Below are 21,586 nucleotides of genomic sequence, written 5' to 3'. Positions count from 1 at the left end.
ATATAAGTTTAGTGGCAGAACTGACAATGGTAGAGAACATCTTAAGAGACTTAAAGGTACATACCAGTTTAAAATATAAGACTCATTTTTCATAGTCTGAAATGAGATGTAATAAACAATTATTATACATAGAGTGAACAAGAATTGGGCAATGTGGACGCCTCTGACGGGCCCTATCAAAGGCATGTCATTGCTCAAAACACATGTAACAGAGTTAGCATGAGGAGTTTAGTGAAAACTGAGTGAAGAGGCAGGGTAAAACCAGGTGAGTGTGGTTACATGATCTGGCCCTCAGCCAAGATGGCGGAAAATGTCACGTGACCCATCTGACCCTCAGCCAAGATGGCGACCGCCACATGTTGTCTGCTCTGTTGGTGAGCTGCCATGCCATAACAAAAGCCGCAAAGGGGAGGGGCAAAAGGCTGGAACCAAAAAAAAAACGCCCATTTAAATTTTTTTAAGGTAGTTGGGGCCATTTTGGACAGAGACTGATAAGTGTGAGGCATTTAAAGCATAAGGCTAGAGTGATAGGTCTGGATGGCTTGGCTCCCATGGTCAAGGCCGTGAAAACACCCGCAAAAACCGTGGCACGTCAAGCCTACAACGAGAACGGCTCCCCATTAAGGCAAGATGCAGATGGCACCAACACCCAGGCCCTGTGAACAGGCGTCCGAGCTCACAGAGGGGGGTGCTATAACCTGGCTGAATCAACTCGAGCCTCCTACGGGAGAAAGATTCCCGGGCAGGAGGGATTCAGCCAAGGTCAGGCCGCACCGTAGCAGCGTGCTGCACCATAGCATCAGTTACGATGAAAGAAGGAAGAAAAGGAATGAAAAGAGAAAAAGAGGAAGAACTGGAGACCCTGGGCCTCCAGGCGTGGGTGAGTTGAGGGGCTGGCTAAGGCCAGCCGTCTCAGGCACAGGCTTAGTGCAGGAGACAAGCCAAATTGAATGCGAGTGAAGGGAACAACCGAGGCCCTGAAAGCCCGCGGTTGAAGGATCCCCCATCCCTAGAAACCGCGAAGGGTTGCCGGGAGCTCAACAGTCAATCCCTTGGGTTAAAAGAGATGGTTAAGCTGGCCGAGATGGGGACACTCACCATTACTTGATTTGTTGTTTGCAGGAGCTGCATCCAGGCAGATGGAACACGTGGGTCGTTGTAGAAAAGGTCCTCGAGTCCTGATTCTGCCCCAGGAGGGAGCTCAGAGTCCCGGACTGCGCCTACAGCCAGAACTCCGGCCCCAGGTGGAAGTCTGGGGCGGGTGAATCATCAAAGTCACGGCACCAAAATGTTATTCTTTTTTAAAAAATGCTGCAAGATCCCCATGGCAGTAGGCAACAGAAATGCTGTAGGTCCCAAATGGTGCCGGCGGGCCATGTGGCAGCAGACAGCAGGCCCTGGGAGTAGCCAGTCCCAGGCACAGACAGCTGATGGTCCCAGAGCAGTGGTGGTGGGCCATGTGGCAGCAGGCAGTGGGCCCCAGGCAGAGTAGGCTGCTGGTCCCTGAGCAATGGCTGGTTCCAGGCAGGGAGATGGAGATACATGGAGGGCGGGCAGAAGACAGAAACATGGATAGACACGACATGCAGGATGAGGTTGAATGTTTATTCAGGGGGTTATAGAGGAGGAAGGGTGAAGGGGGGACAGAGAAAGAGGGAGAGAGAGAGAGAGAGAGAGAAGAGGAGAAAGAGACAGAGAAGGGGGGAAGCAGAGAAGTGGGGAGAGAAGCAGAAGCAAAGCTGCCTCCCTGAGAGGAAGATGGAAAAGAGAGAGGGCTCAGGCCAGAAGCTGAAGATCTGCCTGCCTCAGTGGATGGGGAGGGGAATGGGTGTGGCTTGTCTCTTAAAGGGACCAAAACCATAACAGGTATAAACAGGTTTGGGCTTTGCCTCAGCTTTATCATTCCCACTTGGCATGATTTTTATAAGCCTGATGCTATGAACTAAGCCCCTCTGCTTGTCTCTTTCACCATAGTGGACTCAATCTCTGAAAAACAGTATGTCAAAAAAAAAAATCATCCCTTCTCCCTTAAGTTACCTCCGTCAGGGATTTCTTCATAGTGGTAAGTAAATCCTAAACTTTTTTCTATTTATATTTTCAACATTTAGCTTAAGTATCTACCCTATAACATCACTCAATCATTTATTCACCTCTGTATTCACTCCATAGGCAAATATGTATTATTTCTTACTGAGTCAGCTGTTATATTTTCTTATAGCTATATGTAATCCTTTAAGACACATTTACCATATTAAGATTATGACTTTCATGACAAAAAACTTATCTTCATTAAGCATCAAGAAGCTCAAAACTATGCTTATTTATACTTCAAAAATATTCTAAACATAGCTGTTATTTTTGGATTATCTCCTATTTTAAATTGGTTATTTCCCTAATATGCCAGGAGGATCACTGGAGCAAACACAGCCTGACTCCCTGCTGAATGGTTTTCTGGTGAATTCTGTTTACTACTGGGAAGGATCATTTTAAAATGCTTTTTTAATATTTTTATTTTCATAAAATAATATTTCTAAAACCTATTCTTAGTGTGTTATTTAGTTATAAACACATATAAATAGGCATCCAAGATAAAGTTTTTTTTTATGTAGGCCAAAGATATTATGGTGTTAAAAGGATAATAAGATTTCAAAGATGAGACAACTTTAATAATATTTGTAACTGGTATATATTCATTATACTTGGTGACAAGTTTCATAAAGATATTTTCATACAAATACATAACATACTTTGAGCATAGGAACAAGGTTTTAAAGTTGTATTCTACCCAAAGCTTCCCGTCTTCATTCTGAAAAATAGGGTGCCTTTCTTTTGCAAACTGGACTACTAAAATGCAGCTCAATTTGAGGGAAGATATTTGCTGAAAGCGCCCTATAGTTATTAGCAAGAACTAGCCACCTGCTAATGACAACAAATGAGGCCAAACATGTTTTATTGTCCAATAAGAAGGGGCCAAAGCAAATTCAAATCAAACAAGATGATCAACATAAGATTAGGTTAATGAGCTGAAAGAATGCAGAACAAAGAAAGTGGATTCAATTGTGATGCTTTGACACACAGTTGTGAAAGTTTTTGTAAAGCAGGTGGTAGTGACTATTGCTTGATGTTTAATGAGAATGCATGGGATAAAACCTAGTGGGAAGTGTGGGCTTAATATGAGTTAAATATTTCTTTGCTAGTGAATTATTTTAAACTAAGGCAAGGTCTCTAAGGGGATGTGACAGCATAATTTAGGGCATTTCAACATAGATTGTGCAATGTTTTTGAAGGCTAACCATAGAAGGCAATCCCATACTGGCAAGAAGAAATGCATTGGCCCTTAAGTGTTTCCTATCTTTTTACTTAGCATGTCAGCCTTATGATCACTTCCATGTTTTTATTGTTTTATTACAACACATATTTGAAAAGTCACTTAGGAAAACAAAAGTATTTGATGTTTTGGTACACTTTTGGTCTTTAGTAAAACAAAATATAATAAAATAAAGATAGAAAAAATATGGTCTAAGTTCATTGTGTATTTGCTGTATTAAATGAAGAAAACTGGCCCAAAAGTTTTACTAGGCCACTAGTTGTCTTTAGTAATCAAAACCATGAGGCACAAGGGGAAACAAGGGGAAGAGAAGGATGATTCCTTGACAAGAAAAGCTGCTATTCTTCGGAATGGTTCCCATTAATTCTTACTATTTCTGTAATATCTTCACAGAAGTTTATTTGGTGCCCAGGAGTTAAATTGGGCACGGTACAAAATGGTAAAATATCCAATTTGTTGTTTGCTATACTTGATTTTCTGGTTTGAGGAATGCTTGAATGTCCAGGACTCGAAAGGTTAGTTTTCCATCTACCCTGTCCCCTTTAGATAGATGGAAAAATTTGATTCTAGGAAAGGGCGAACACATATCTAAAGTCACATAATTATTATAGGAAGGAGACTAAAGCTATGTGTTTTAAGTTTAAAGGTGGAAATCTTCCTACAGCATGATGGTATTTATGGTGTCCTGCCTCAGTCTTCTCAGTTCCCATGTCCTGAGCACGCAGATTGCCTGTTAAGTGGGAACCAACTGCAAATTCAGAATTTCGTTTTTCCACCACCCACTGTTTTATCATACATGCACACTGTTAGTCTTCCATTATCATTGTCAAAGTTCTTTTCTCTCCCATGAAGCACTTAATGAGCCCACGATATTTCTTAGAGTTCATTGCCTGCTATCTTGCAAGGTTACTCTAATTGGAACACTGTCCTGAGCCTCAAGTAGAGACTGTTACGGTAAAATGTGAAATCAACAAATAAGACCTCTGGGGACACATTTTGGGTCTTTGTAGATTTCACACCATGTTCAGGAGTACCTATTTGGCCTAGGAAGTGAGTTGCCCATTGTGAAGACATGCTTCTTTTTTCACTTTCGAGGTATTGAAATAGCCCACTGGACTGGCAGCTATTTTGAATACTCGTTCACCATGGCCTTATTGTTAGGGCTTGAGTCCTTAATAAAGTGCCTCTTTAAAGGCAATTTCAGTGACTTACCAGCATATTGGATCTGGATAAGACATAAATCAGACCTATTATAGATTTCTGAAAAAGAAAACTCTACCAAAAAGACACTTTGCAGTTTTATTTCAGTTTTTATTTCTGCTTTTAATCATAAATTGGCCATGGTTCACTGGAGAGCATTTTAAATCACCCGGAAAAGGTTTCCAGCTTTGCTACAACAAGGGCTGTCTTTGGGTACTTGTTCCTATTGCAAATATTCTTGCAAACCAGACTTCTTGGCTTCCTTTGCAGCAAATGTCCTCGTTCCATTAGATGAAGCTGTTCTTTCTTTCTTTCTTTCTTTTTTTTTTTGCTGCAAAACTAACCTATAAACATTTTGAAATATAGTAGTCTTGTAATCTTCCTAACATATTCAAATTGTTTAACTTTTCTGGAGCTGCCAAGTCAGCCTGACAAAAGCTGTGACATGCACATATTTATCTCAAAGTGATTATGAGTATGGCTCTTTTACATGTCTGAAGAGATTTGTGTAAGTTTTTTTTTTTCAGAATTATTTTGAAACTTAGCAGAAAGTGTTGGTTCTAAGTGTGGTATTTACTTGCATATTTCTGAAGAATCTGTTGACACTGTGCAGAATCATCAAACTCATTACTCTGGAGGCCGACTCTGCAATCAACAGTGCTTTTCATTTATTTACAAGTGCATTTTTGAGCATTTATTTCTTTACAATTCTAAACAGGGCAGCTGGAGAGCTTCTCTCCCTCTTCCCCCCAACCCCCTCCCCACTCCTAGCCGCTGGCATGTTCTGGTTTATGGTAAGAGAGAATTTTTTTAATGACCACGTCTTAGAATGGGCCTCTCTATGGTCCAGAGCCTCTCTATGTCAGCCTTTTCAAAGACCTTTTTCTTCTTAATGCGCTGCACTTTGAGGCATGAAAGCTCGTAAACCAAAGGCGCTGCTGTGGAAAGAGATGCCAAGGTCACAAACTTTACCTGAAAGAAGTAACAGGATGTAAGAGTCCAAAGTGAAACGAAAGCTGCTGTGGACAGTCCCCCTCCCTCCACGGCGTGAGGTGAATAATAAAAGCACATATTTTCCTTGTACCTTAAACTTAAAGGAGAATATGCATTCTACATTCATGCTTCATGAAAACTGTTTTATATGGTTTCTTCTGTAAAGAGAGAGCAAAGTTAGAAAGATGTATATAAGTTTGAACTAATAAAGAAACTACTTACTAAGCAGAAGTCTTACGGATCTACAGTCTTGATATCTCTTTCCGTGGAGTAGTCTAATAAGTCTTCAAAGAACATTTTGTCAGGAAGTTTAATTTTACCATTAAGAGAGTCAAAGGTCTTCATTTTAAATAAGATTGCTATAGTTTAGTTTAAAAGTGGACATAGCAGTTGGGTGGTGGTGACACGTACCTTTAATCCCAGCACTCAGGAGGCAGAGGCTGTGAGTTTGAGGCCAGCCTGGTCTACAAGAGCTAGTTCCAGGGCAGGCTCCAAAGCTACAGAGAAACCCTGTCTCAAAAAACAAAAACGAAAAACAAAAATAAAAAAAAAGTGGACTTAGCACCACTTTAATGTAGACTTATAGTCACACTTCTGACATTTAAATTATAGATTCTCTAAAATGCCTAGACAATATATATTCTATAATAGGTCCATTCTCCTAAATTGTACCCCGTCATACTTCTGTCAACAAAACTCACATATTACTATCAAAATCAGCTCTTTGCATCCCCAACAAAAAACGAACAAATTGTACTTAGAGTGCTTATTTCTTGAACAGCTGTTTTGCAGAATTCTAATGATTGTTCCCTTTGAAAACCTTGCCTTGAACTTATTTTCTAATTAGATAAATATGATCAAATTACAAAATTTATGGCTAAAAATGGGGAGAGGCATTCAGAAATTTTATGCTTTGGGGCATAAAATCAGAGCAGAGTTTTCTAGTGAGAAATGATGTATTAATATCTATGGGGGGGTGGTCATTTGATAAGTAGGAAACATTAGCCAGATAATCTATTTGTTTGCAGAGTTCTGGTAAATTCTTGTTTTTCAACACTGAAGAAGAATGGGACCCATGTGACAAACCCCAATTATGCTGCAGCTTCTGTGGCATAAATTGTTCCTGAAAACAGAAGGTGTAGCTATTAAATACTATGTTGCCATAAACTAAAGTTAGGAATCTTAAAATCATTAAAACCTCCACCACCCACCCCAGAAAGATTTATCATTTTAAACCACTTAATAACAAGGAACTAGAATCAGGAACCATGGGACATTTATCCATAACTTGGGATCACAGAAACTGTATATGTTCTTTTTGGTAGACAGGGTAATTATTACTAATGCAAATACGTTTGAATCCATCGTAGCTTTGCGGGATTCAATACAAAGTTCTCCTTGTGATATGATCCAGAGGTCTGGAAGGGGCCTCTATGGGTTGGAGATTGGCAGGCCTTAAATTTTCTGTTCAATAAACATTTCCACCCTATCTTCCCCTCTCTACTGTTGTAAAATCACAGCCTACACATGGTGAACAGCTATGTGGACGAGAAGCTGCAAGCTCCCAAACTGAGGAGGGAAGCAGCTGCCCTCTAGAGGAGGCCTGGAAAGGAGATTAGCCGAGATTTCTTTTCAGGGCAGGCTGCACTTTGGGACCCTCGGCAACTTGATAGCTTCCAAATGTTCTTTGTGTTCCTTACAGTAAAGGGTCTTTGAGGCAGAGCCAGACCCAGAGCCATACACAAAAGGAAATTATTAAATACATACTTCCTTTCATTGTGCCTCAGCCCCTTCCCCCACCCAGGCTGAATTCGCCAAGATTAGTTTCAAGAACACCCACCCACTGAGACAGTGGAGCTGATCTACTGGGAGCTCACCAAGGCCAGCTGGACTGTGACCGAAAAAGCATGGGATAAAACCGGACTCTCTGAACATGGCGAACAATGAGGGCTGATGAGACACCAAGGACAATGGCACGGGGTTTTGATCCTACTTAATGTGCTGGCTTTGTGGAAGCCTAGCCAGTTTGGATGTTTACCTTCCTAGATATGGACGGAGGGGGGAGGACCTAGGACTTACCACAGGGCAGGGAACCTGGACTGCTCTGTGGACTGGAGAGGGAGGGGGAGAGGAGTGGGGGGAGGGGTAGAAGGGTGGGAGGAGGGGGAGAAGGGTGGGAGGAGGGGGAGGGAAATGGGAGGCTGGGAGGAGGTGGAAACTTGTTTTTTGTTTATGTTTTTTTTTCTTCTTTTCTTAATAAAAAAAATTATTAAAAAAAAAGAAATACCTTAAAAACAATGGAAAAACTGGACTAAAGAGCACTGCCGTGAAATAACTTACGGTAGAAAGCAGTCGTGTAAACCTTATTAGCGCTGCACTGGCCTAGAAAACCAACAGCTAACTAGCCAAAAATATTCAGCGTTTGGTGACAGAGGTAATGGTCACCTGAATTTATATTTGAACCATCAAGCAATGGCCTTGTGATCAATCAAATTATTTTTCCTTAGAGCTCCATTCCTTTCTCTCTTACTTAATCTCTTAGGCCAGCAGCCACATCCTGTCTTCTCCCTTCCTCCCAATTCTGGACTCCATTTCAACAACACTCACAAGCATTTTCCATTCCTTTGACTCCTTCACCTTCCATATCACAGCTTTGGCAATCCCTGCCCAGTTCTGGCTCACTTCAGTGGTCCACCTTGCCTGTTCCTGTTCCCAGGCTGCTGAAGACCTATCTGGGGAAAATTGCATATCTATGCTCATTGGCTCCACTACAAATGCATGCTTTTCAACCTCAGCTGGGCCCTTACCTCTTTTCCTTAATCCTTTTCTCATCCATAGCTGGCTCCTGCTAGCATTTCCCACAGCAGCTGTTCCAAACCTTCATTTCTTTTCTCAGGCTCCCAGTTCTAGCTTCTTCACATTAAGCAGATGACCTACATTTCTATTTCTTTTACACTTTCATAAGGTAACAATACTCTCTCATCTTCTCAGCTAAGGTCTTGGTAACCATTCATCTTACACATTCTCCTCCCTCTATTGTGGTTTTTCACATTTTGTCTTTTCTCACAGCTAGGAAATATGTTCCAGTATCAGCTACTTTTTTACCATCACCCATTTTTTTATTCCTTCTCTTTACACTTCAAACTTTATTTGTTCCATTTCTTTTGCATTTGGATTTACTGAAGCCATAATTAGTATGAGATATCTCTAATTGTTTACCATCAATTTACTACTCAACCTACAGGTTTCCTGATTTCGATTAGGCTTTCCACAAAGAGTCATAAAAATCCGTCATCCCTCTACATTTTTCCTCATCTTCTTTGTTTTTCAGAAGCAATCTTGCTCAATGCTTGCAGCTGTGAAATTCGTTACCACGAAGATACCTATTCTGCAGTTTCTCAGATTCAGTTGTCACTTCCCTTGTTGTCTTTGCTTTTGTGGATTTATGATTATGAAAATATTACAATATTGCATCAATGTGTTTTCAGAGTAGAATCAAATTGGATGCTTATGTTGAATCAGTGGTATTCGGTTAGATATGTCTTTTTTTCTATTGCTTCTGTTATTCTGTCTTCCTCTTTTGTGGGTATCTCCCAGAAAACTGCCTTCACCTTCCTGTCTCACTCTAGTCTACCTGTTCTTTTGAGTGATAAATTTACCCCTTGGTTTTAAAGGAGTCTTTTATTTATGTATTTGTTGTTTATGCATTCATTCATTCATTCATTCATTCATTCACTTTTCGGACAAAATCTCTCCATATAGCCCTGACCGTCCTGGAACTCACTGTGTAGACCAGGCTGTCCTTGAATTCACAGAAATCCGCCTGCCTCTGCCTCCCAAATGATTAAATTAAAGGCATGTGCACTGCACCTAGCTAAATGTATTGTTTAAGAACATAACTAAATAATCTGCATCTTCACTCCTGAATTCTTCCTCATCACCAGATTATCCATGTACACACGAAAATTATCCACCTGAGAGTTCTGTAGGCGTGCCAAAACTTATTTTCCCCTCCAAAATGATTTCATCTCCCACCTTTCTTCTCCCAATTAATGACATAGCTTGTCACTAAAGGTAGAATATACAGTCATGTCTATCTGTTTTTCCAAGTAGGAATCTGCTGCTTTTGTGAAGTAGAGCTATCTCATTTATTTCTGGGCCTTCTAACCATTATTCCAGGCACACATATAAATTTGTTAAGTTGATGAGAATTTGCCTTGGAATCTCAGTACATTACAAGGCTAAAGTTACCAAATAGGCAATGAAGCATGCACCAATGTGTTCAGCTTCTATACAGTTAAACTTATTTTATAAAAATTTTTCTTGACGAGAAACCAAGTCATGCATAATTTATGATTAAAATAATCTCTCCTGTTCTTCAAAAAGTCAAGTTCTTAGGAGGAATAAAAGCAATAGTATCCTTTATCTGAAATATTAGTGTTTCAGATTTCATATTTTCATTTGGATGGTGGAATATTTACGTACACATATGTATACATATCTGGAGGGTGAGAGTCCTCAGCATGAAATTTATTTATGTTTTATGTATGTCTTAATGACTTAGCCTGAAGGTCATTTTATGCAATATTTATAGTTACCAAAGCTGTGTATGAAGCTCACCACATGAGGTAAAGGGTGACATTTTTCACCTGTGACATTATGCTGACACTAAGAACATTTTAGATCTTGGGTCACTTTGGGTTTGAGATTTTCAGGTTCAGAATGCTTGAGCTAACAAAATTAAAAGGGAACAGTCTCTAGGAGAAATAATGGAAAAAAGTAGAACAAATACACTCAAAGAGTTAAGTGTTTTCCAATTTTTCTTCTTTGTCTCTGAACGGAATGTACTAGAGAAATTTCTTTGAGTTTCACAATCTTTTTAAAGAAACTATTTCATGATGTTTTGAGACAAATGTATATTTACAGCTCTTGATTCACCGATCAACTCTTTCAGATTAGGCTATTATTTATACACATTTAATTTGCATTGTATCTTTAGATGAAAGTTTATACAATAACTTGCTACCAAGATTCAAGTATCGTGAATTGAACCACTTATTGTTTGCCATACTTCTTGTTAGCAAATTCATTAATTTTTTTTATATAGACTTCGGTGTAGATTCCAGATCTGAAGATTGGGAATACACAGTTTTTCTATCATGAATAAAGGAATTGGATATTTAAGAATTTCATAGTATATATATATGAAAAAGTTTATAGCAGAAAGGATTAATTGCATCAATGGAGCGTTGGAGGATTTGAACAAGAAGGTTAAAAAGTTTAGGCGTTTATTCTCTAAAAAGAGGAGAAAGAACATAGAGTTGGCTGTGTAGGAAGGTGGGAGGAATAGGAAGAGGGATAATTGTGATCAGAATATATTGTATAAAAATTTTCATTTAAAAAGAAAAAGTTTGGATGTTTTATTGGAGACATGGGGAGCCATTAAGAGATCCTGAGGGGGTTGAGGAAAGATCCTGAGCACTAGAATTACATGTTACAATATGTCCCTCAAAAGGGTCACTCTGGCAACAGTGACAAGGGATGAACTTGGGAGTAGACTCTCTGATTAATAGGCAGCTGGGGAAAAATACGCTGAATACCCTGAGTGGGTCATTAAATGTGTGAAAAGAGCGGAGTATTTTTTATTATTTAAAAGAATTCTAAATTTAAATATATTTTGGTCATATTTCTAACCTCCTCCATGTCCTCTTAGTAGTTAGATTCTCCCTTTATTGCTACCTATCCAACTTTAAGTTCTTTCTCAAAATACAAACAAATATCCAATATAGCAACAAAATCCCCTAAACCAAGAAAACACAATAAAACAACACACTTCTCCCCAAATCCCAATAATTACAGCCAAATAGAAGCACACACACCAAAACACTCTGGGGTCATTTATATGCTGTTCAATTACTTGTGAATGTGAGGCCTGTCCTGGAGTGGTTGATATACCCAGTATCAACCTATTGAAGAAAATTGACATACCTCTTCTGGCAGGTATGACAGTTCAGTTGAACCTAGTGGCAAGGTTTTTTGTATTCATCCATCTATTCATTTATTTAAAAATATAAATAACAAGATAAAATATGATATGTATGTGGTACATCATGAATTTGCATGCCATCATTGTGTAGGAGTCATGCTAATATTTTTCTATCTTTCCAGTTTTAGTATATGTACTGCCAAAGAGCATGGAGAGGAGTATTTTTAAGAATAATTGGGAAGGCATACTTATGAATGTAGGGTATTGTAGATAACCTATGTGACCACTAAAATTATACTGCAAGCAATCAACTAATTTATCATAAAATTTCTTAAATTATTCAGGACTATTCATTAGAGGAAAAAATACATTTTATCCCATTTAATTTTAACCCTAACAATGAGAACATCGTATAAAAATAAGAGGAGGTACTGAAAAGTATCTAATATTAATTTTTTTTTCAAGCCAGGTGGTGGTGACACATGCCTTTAATCCCAACACTCAGGAGGCAGAGGCAGGCGGATCTCTGTAAATTCGAGGTGAGACTAGTCTACAATAGATTCTTTCAGGACAAGCTCCAAAGCTACAGAGAAACCCTGTCTCAAAAAAACAGGAAAAAAATTCCTCCCATTCCTTACCTTGAATTTCTTCTTTTGAGTTGAACCTTCTTTCATTTCTGTTTTTTTTTCTTTAGTGTCCTCTCATAGTGCCTCATCTAGGTCTTGTGGTACAGCCACAATCATGTTCTAGATTACAAATAACTATTTGTTCTTTGTGTACAATTTAAGTTACTGGGTTATATGGTCCAATAACTGAAAACTCATGAAACTTAGGAGAAAATTTTCATGCTGCTTTAAAAAACAAGTTGATCAATAAATTGTCCCTCAGACTAGAGAGATGGCTCATAGGATAAAGCTCTTGCTGCCAAATTGGGAGGGTAGGCACAGTAGCTGCCTACAATTCCAGTACTGCAGAAGCAGAGACCCTTTAACTACCACTGGAACCCACCAACTCATCTGTCCCTACTTTGTGCCCTGATTATTGCTATTGTTAATTTATTATTATTATCTATTGTTATTATTCCTCAGAGTCTAGTTAGTGCTGACTATGTGTAAATAAGAGTGGGCCAATCCACTGGGGCACGAACAATTTGCCAGGGGCCACATCCCCAAAGAAAAGTGACTATCCACCCTTTCCTCAGTGTCTCTCAACTACCAATAGCTCCTCAGCTGGGAGTGGGCCTTTGAAGTTACCCACTTCTTAAATTCTTTCCTCCCACTCTTCTTTGATGTTCCCTGAGTCTTTGATGATTGTACAGTATGTTTTATTCCTTTCAAGTAATATGGATATTTGTCAATCTAGCTATTAAGAAGTAGAAAGTAGAAGAAACTGGTTTTTGCATTAGAATTGGCAAGGGTGTGATATGTGGAAAGATGTTAGATGGACCAGAAGGTTTTGATAGATAAAAAGTCTATTATATTATTTTAGTCCTATTTGCTTTCACATACTAATTATGTTAAATTTAATATTATCTTTAGTGTTGTAGTGGGTGCCAACATATGAACAATAATGAAATGGGATTAAGTATTTTAATATGGATTTAGGAGTGGCAACATTACATGGAAAATATGGTTTGACATGTGCAGAAAATGGTTTTTAAAAAAATGTGGATTGAGCATTGAATTTGCAGCAGAAATTCAAACATAATTAAGCATACTCAATAACTCAGTGTATAATATTGGTTATGTGCCTAATCTCTGTTCTTCAGTTTTCTAAGCTATGAGGCCTGAGTTGAAGATCATAGAAAAGACAGGAGGTTAAAATGAACTCTCTTATAGAGAGCTAGCTGTGAAAATTCAAAGTTGTAGACTTTCATTTGAAACATAATTCCAGGGGAAGTTCTGATTCTCATTCATACTCAATCATGTGTGTTTGTGTGTATGTGTATATGTGTGAATTAAACATATATATATATATATATATATATATATATATATAGTTCATTATCATCAACAACAACGTCTCTTGAGAACTCTATGCAAATGACTTATATATTTATAGCATTTGCCTACTCAAACTTAAAAGAAATGTTTCCTACCTAAACATAATGAAGGCAATATACAGCAAGCCAACAGCCAACATCAAACTAAATGGAGAGAAACTCAAAGTGATACCACTGAAATCAGGAACAAGACAAAATTGGCGGCTCTCTCCATATCTATTAAATATAGTTCTTGAGGTCCTAGCTAGAGCAATAAGACAACAAAAGGAGATTAAGGGGATACAAACCAGCAAAGAAGAAGTCAATCTCTCATTATTTGCTGACGATAGGATAGTTTACATAAGTGACCCCAAAAATTCTATCAAGGAACTTCTCCAACTCATAAACACCTTCAGTAATGCAGCAGGATACAAGATTAACTCAGAAAACGAGTAACCCTCCTGTACACAGATGATAAATGGGCTGAGAAAGAAATCAGAGAACCATCACCCTTCACAATAGCCACAAATAGCATAAATATCTTGGAGAAACCCTAACCAAACAAGTGGAAGACCTGTATGACAAGAACTTTAAATCTTTGAAGAAAAAAACTGAAGAAGACACCAGAAAGTGGAATGATCTCCCATGCTCTTGGGTAGGTAGAATTAACATTGTAAAAATTGCAATCTTACCAAAAGCAATTTACAGATTCAATTCAATGCCCATTAAAATACCAGCAAAATTCTTCACAGACCTCAAAAGAAAGGTACTCAACTTCATATGGAATAGCAAAAAACCCAGGATAGTAAAAACAATCCTATACAATAAAGTATCTTCTGGAGGTATCACAATCCCTGACTTCAAACTCTACTACAGAGCTACAGTACTGAAGAAAGTCTGGTATCGGCATATAAACAGACAGGAGGACCAATGGAACCAAATCAAAGATCCGGATATTAATCCACACACCTTCGAACTCCTGATTTTTGACAAAGAAGCAAAAAATATCAAATGGAAAAATAAAGCATATTCAACAAATGGTACTGGCATAACTGGATATCAACACGTAGAAGAATGAAAATAGATTCCTATTTGTCACCATGAACAAAACTCAAGACCAAATGGATCACAGACCTCAACATAAAACCAACCACACTGAGCCTCATAGAAAAGAAAGTGGGAAGTACACTTGAATGCATTGGCACAGGAGACCACTTCCAAAATATAACCTCAGTAGCACAGACACTTAGAGAAACAATTAATAAATGGGACCTCCTAAAACTGGAAAGCTTCTGTAAAGCAAAGGACATGGTCAACAAGACAAACAAAAGCCTATGGAATGGGAAAAAAATCTTCACAAACCCCGTAACAAGACAGAGGCCTGATCTCAAAAATATACAGACAACTAAAGACATTGGTCATCAAAAGAATAAATAATCCAATAAAAAATGGAGTGCAGACCCAAACAGAGAAATCTCAATGAAGGAATATAAAAAGGCTGAAAGATACTTAAGGAAGTGATCAACATCTTTAGTCATCAGAGAAATGCAAATCAAAACAACTCTGAGATTCTATCTTTAACCTGTAAGAATGGCCAAGATCAAAAACACTGATGACAACTTATGCTGGAGAGGATGTGGGGGAAAGGGAACACTCCTGCATTGCTGGTGTGTGTGCAAGCTGCTATAACCTCTTTGGATATCAGTATCACAATTTCTCAGAAAATTAGGAAAAAATTTTCCTCAAACCCCAGCAATATCACTTTTGGGTATATATCCAAAGTATGCTCATATCAAAGGATGTTCATAGCAGCATTGTTTGTCATAGTCAGAACCTGGAAACAACCTAAATGTCCCTCGACCGAAAAATGGATAAGAAAAATATGGTACATTTACACAATGGAGTACTACATAGCAGAAAAAAATATTGACATCTTGAGATTTGAAGGCAAATGGATGAAGCTAGAAAACATCATATTGAGTGAGGTAATTCAGACCCAGAGAGACAATTATCATATTACTCACTCATAAGTGGTTTTTAAACAGAAAGCAAAGAAAACCAGTGTACAAATCACAATCTCAGAGAACCTAGGCAGCAATGAGAACCCTAAGAGAGACATACATTGATCTATTCAACATGGGAAGTTGAAAAAAGCAAGATATCCTGAGTAAATTGGAAGCATGGGGACCTTGGGAGAGGGTTGAAAGGGAGGGGAGAAGCAGGGAGGGGAGCAGAGAAAAATGTAGAGCTCAATAAATATCAATAAAAACAAAAAGAGCAGCTTTGCAGGGCTGGAGAGATAGTCCAGCGGTTAAGAAACTGACTGCTCTTCCAGAGGTCCTGGATTCAATTCCCAGCCACCATATGGTGGCTCACAACCATGTATAATGAGGTTTTGTGCCCTCTTCTGGCCTACAGGCAGAACACTGTATAGATAATAAATCTTTTTTGCTTTTAAAGGAAATATGTTTCTTACCCATGAAGTTCCACTGATCATATTTTGTTTTCTTCAGCCTCACATTTTGGACATATATAATGATCATTGATGTGTGGTACCTAAAGAAGAAAACTCAATTCCTACCCTATTCATCAAATCACATGTATTTAATTTTTTTCTTACGAGTTTGTATTGTACGTTGTACATATTCTCCCCATGCCCTGTGCCTTTCTTTTGGTTTTCTTTCTATTTCACATCAGTTACCTAGGCAATTTCATATCTACTCTCATGTCATATGCATACATATTATTTTATGTATCTGCATAAAATCTAGCAAGTGTATATAAAACACAGATATTTGTATTTTGGGAATTAGTTTAATTTGCCAAATATGATTATCTCCAGCTCCTGTCGAATATATTTTCTTGTAATCAACATATATTTGTTACTGTTCTTATGCCAATTTTCAAAGTATCTTTTTTTTCTTCTTTCTCCCACTAACTGCTTTGGAAGTTTCTTTAGCTTTGCTAATCATTTGTAGACTGAGATTCACAGGTCAGTTCATCCCTCCAAATCAGTTAGTAGTAGGAACAGAATTTTAAAAGGATGCTTTGAGAATTGACACAATAATGGCAGCCAATGCTTATGTATCACATGCTGTAAAATCATAGCTCATTCAGTCCTTGCAACAGTTTATGGCATAGATTCTATAATTATCATTATCATTTTATCTAATGAAAAAGGAAATGGAATTATAACAGAGCTGAAATGACTTTCTCAGTGACATACTTCTATTAACTACTGTATGCCAAGAGTCTGAAATGTAACAAGCCAAAAAGACAGTATTTAAGCAAAATATTGAAAAAATAGGTAACAATGTGGAATAAGGTTATAGTAAATTAGTTTGCACAGAAAGGAGAATGGAGCAGGGACTAGAATGGAAGATATCATGTTAATGAATCTTTGGGGTCAAACAAGCTGCCTTGGCAATTTACAAAGTCACATTTAGCATTTATAAAATATTTATTATGTGCCAGTCAATCTTCTCAGATATTTATCTATAATATTTCACAAATTATGAATCAGAACTAATTATCATTCGATGAATGTATGAGAAAAATAAAGCGTGGATTGATAAGACATTTGCTTAAGGCCAAACAGCAAGTAAGTAGAAAAACTATGGTTATCACTACTCCACTGCCCTCCCTTTTTGAGTACCCACAAGTTCTATCCATAAATTAGTTTCTGTCTTTAATTACCCGACACACCTATTTGCCTATTGCTTTTTTTAGCTTACTGTTTTTCTTTTAAAATATTATAATATATGCCTGTCTATAAATAAAAATATTAAATAATTTAAATGAAAATTTCCCATATGGACCAACAAGATCCAAAGACTGTATGCATAAAAAAACCTCTAATACCAGGCTTGAGGAGTGCTATTTTGAGTTGTTGGTCAGCGTTGTCCTAGAGACTCCCAAAATATTACAGGCTGTTGTAATTGCCCTTGGCTTTCCCCGCAGAGGTGGAAGGTAAGACACCACACACTTCAGACATAGGGACTTATTACCCCTGACTGAGCTGAAACTGTCATGAATACTTCCTCCCTCAGGACTAGCTTTCATGGTATAAGAAGGCAACATATAAGTTTTCAAAGGAGGAAAGGAACCAACAGTCCTACACAACTATAATGTTTGTGAACCATAACAACGACCAGCATGGAACAATAACCCTAAGTTGTAGTAGTGGCATACATACCTTGGTGGTAACCAACAGCTCTCTAATTGTACTTAAGATTGGCTTAACAAGAAGAAAATTATGCCTCGTACTAGATGTAACCAACTACCCAGGGCTAGTGACATTATGGATCCTGGAGGAGATTTTACAATTACCATTATACTAAACCAGCATAATCCCTAGCTACATTCTAAATATTTAATCTTATGCCCACAGATAAGTGTAGTCCTCACTCATCTTCAATAAAACATCTCGTTGCAACAGACAGAGACCATTATAGAAAACCATAACCCATCAAAATGCAGACTTGTAGAGTCCAGTCCCAGTAGACACATTTAAAAAACAGTTTCTACAATAAAATCAGTAAACATTCTGGAAAAGGGAGAGTACACATTGTAAGAGTCAGAAGATCAGGGAATCTGCTGTGAAATTGTGCTTTTTTTTAGGACTGTCAGAAGCTACATCCATGAAGTCTTACCAACATAACTGCCTAACATGAGCTGTACAAGCACAGCAACAATACACATGATGTACTAATTCTCTGAATAAATAATTATATGGTGGCACTATTGGGAGGTGAGGCCTGTTTGAGGAAAGTAGGTCATCAGAGGCATATCTCTTGGGACTAAATAACCGTTTTCTGCTTTCTCTCCATAATGAAGTGAAGAAGCTCTCTGACTGTCACAATCTGACCAAGAGTATAAGGCCAAATGATGATGGAGTAAAGCCTCTGGAACCATAAGTTAAAATAAATAATTCTTCCCTGAAAATATTTGGTCTCAGCAATGACAAAAATAAATAATACATGTTTTTTAGTTAATAATTAGATACAAAATTAACAATGAATGGCCAAGAGAAGTTAGACAACTTAAGCATAGTATACAGCAGACTCACACATTTACCCAAGTCAATTGCAAATTTACATTGAAGCACTTGCCCATGGTGTTTATCACAAACTTTTTCATAGCTCCTAAATTTGAAGATGACTAAGATGTTTTTCACTAGTAAATAAATAAACAATGAGATATCTGTTTGACAGGTATAGAAATAGTAACTAAAGACATGAAGGAGGGGGCTGGAGAGATGGTTCAGTGATTAAGGGCATTTGCTGCTTTTGCAAAGGACCTGGGTTTGTTTTCCTCCATTCGAATTGTGACTCACAACCATCCATGTCTTCCATTTTAGAGTATCTCAATTTCTCTTCTGACTCCTTTGGAACTGGACTTGCAGATGGTACACATATATACATGTAAACAAAACGCTCATGTGGAAACTTAAATAAACCTAAAATTAAAAAAAAAACTAAGGGATCGTAAATGAAAATTGTTAGGTGACAGCATCAGTGTGAGTCTATATATTTAATAATCCCAACAACATGACATTCTGACAAAAATGAAATACAAAGTCAATAAAAGTATCTGTGACTGTCAAGGGCTCAGGAAGGTGGTGGGGGAGAAGGGATGGAGCATAAGCAATAATTAATGTGTGAAACTGTTCTGCATAACACTATAATGTTAGATATGCCATTATGCATTTACAGAGATCACAGAACTGTATAATACAAAAAGTGAACACTAATACAAACTATGGCTTTTAGCTAATAATAATGGCTAAATATTAGTTCATCACTTGGAATACATGTACCACAGTAATGTGAGATGTTAGTAATAAAAGAAATTGGGTTTGGTGGGTGGAGGTAGCATGTGGGAACACTCTGTACTTTCTGTTCAAATTTTCTGTAACCCTGAAACCATTCTAAATTGTGAAACATAATAATTTAAAACTCTTGAAATGAAAAATCCTCTGGAGAATCTTTTGATATTATATGTGTATATGTCATGAAGAGGCTTAGAATGTTTTCTCACTTACTTTTGGACTACTTCCTTAGGCACTGTATCAATTCTGACTTCAAAAAATATGTATTACTTTATTACGCAACAGGACAATAAAAACTGATTTGCTTAAAAACTGTGAGACAAAGCAATATGAATATAAACATAAAAAAGCCTCACTGATTCAAATAAGTTGGAGGATAAAGAAGGTGAATATAAATTATTGAATATTTAAAATGAAATAAAATTTATGGTGTTCCAATATTTATAGTAACTAAAGTTATCCTGAATGTTGTATAGTCCTTACAGGGAATTCCTTTCCTGCCTTTACTTTTGTTCAGTTATTTCTTCTCTGCCTGGAGTGCTTTTTCATCAAATCAATGCCTCTTCGTCCTCAAGACTGGAAAGTCTCCTCTTTCAAGTTCCCCATACATTCAGCCGGACTCCCCCCTGTCTTAAATTGTAGTATAGCTCTTTGATTTCATATGTGTCAGAAAGAGTCAAGTACTGAAATCCCTCTATCATTTCAAACCTCTTCTACTAAGTCTTATACATTGAGATTATCTCAGAAGTGGAAGGCAAGTAGATTTAGTAGCAGTTATGGATGGAAACTGTAAGGGAGTTTTGAATGATCATTTTATTTTGAGTAAAAAAAAATCAGTAGAATGTTTCACAAACAAAATAGACAAGAAACAACACTGACAAACTCCAAAATTGAAAGCCCTTTAGATTTTAGGGATCATTTAGTTAAACCTATTCTATTTTTGACAATTTTTACTCAGATACAATTTTTATATATCATGAAATTTTGCCCACTTAAAGAGTATGATTCAGCTTTTCATATATCCCTGGACAGTTTAATTATTGTAATAGCCCTATTTATAATTAGTAACATCTTGCAGTGAATTTAACTCAGTAGTAGTCACTGCACATTCTGTCCTTCCAATAAAGCCCTATACAACTGCAAACTAATTTGTTTTCTCTCTTGAGATTTATGTATTGCAGTCATTTCATATATCTGTGATATGACAATCTGTGGTCCTTTGTTACTCTCTATCTTCTTAGCAGAATGTCTCCATGTCTAATAGACCTATCTGTACTTCATTTTTGAGGGGACAGGCTCTCTCTACAGAGCCTGGTTGTCCTGTAACTTGCTATGTATATCAGGCTGGCCTTGAACTCACTGAGATCCACCTGTCTCTGCCTCCTGAGTTCAGGAATAAAGGTGTGTGCTATCCTGTCTGATGGGGAACCTCCTTCAGCCAATGGCCTTGAAGAGGCTGGACCAGGTTGGGGCGTGACTTAGGGTACCAAAAAGTCATAGTCCGCCAAGATCGCTCTGTTCTCCTTGCAAGCCACACCTGACTGTCGGACCTCATTCCTATTTCTTCGCTGTGATCTCACAGTTCCCCTTTAATTTAAACAAAACAAAACAAAACAAAACACCTTTCGGATTTTTTATTTGGAGTTATCTTGGAATTATTTGACTCACGATCCTCCCATCTGATGTGTTCGGCATCACATGCATAGACAGTACGTTATTTTTTTTATGATACTAAGTGATATTACATTTTATGTACATGTCATATTTTATGTTTTTATTTACGAATTCATGAGCTTTTATTTGTCTTTTGCCATTTTAAGTTACTATAAGTGACACTGTTATTAACAGTGTATATACATTTTTGAACAGGTACACATTTCATTTCTTTGAATGTATTTTAAAGAATGAAGTTACTTGTTCATATATTAACTATGTGTAAATTTTTACAAGCTTGAGAATTTGTTTGGCTTAGTGAAAGATTGAATGTGCACTAATTCATATACTACACTATACAAATTCAGATGTGGAGCAAAAGAAGCATTTCTTAATATAAAGCATACATTGTTTGAAGGTAATTATTTCTGAAATTCCACTAAGATAGGAGCTGCTGATATAAAGTTGATTAATTACCCTAAAATAACATGGTTGAAAAAACATAGGTTTGATCTTTTAATCAGTTAATTGCCCAATTTGTTTTTCTAAGTTTAAGCACTTTTCACCTACCCATGGCATTTGATGATAGCCATCCTAAGGTGTAGGACTCAGTAT

General features: G+C 37.5%; 1 non-coding gene across 1 annotated transcript; it reads right to left on the bottom strand.

Moving 5' to 3' along the window:
- Positions 1 to 11,613: 11,613 nt before the first annotated feature.
- LOC121442749 lies at positions 11,614 to 11,717 on the bottom strand. The gene has a single exon (XR_005973592.1). It is a non-coding gene; the product is annotated as a U6 spliceosomal RNA (small nuclear RNA).
- Positions 11,718 to 21,586: the final 9,869 nt, after the last annotated feature.

Source organism: Microtus oregoni, unplaced genomic scaffold (genome assembly GCF_018167655.1).
Source record: "Microtus oregoni isolate MIOR12 unplaced genomic scaffold, Mior012 000094F_ref0000399, whole genome shotgun sequence".
Classification (NCBI taxonomy): Eukaryota; Metazoa; Chordata; class Mammalia; order Rodentia; family Cricetidae; genus Microtus; species Microtus oregoni.
The sequence above is the reverse complement of the archived record's forward strand: the minus strand, read 5'-3'. Positions and strand labels throughout refer to the sequence as shown.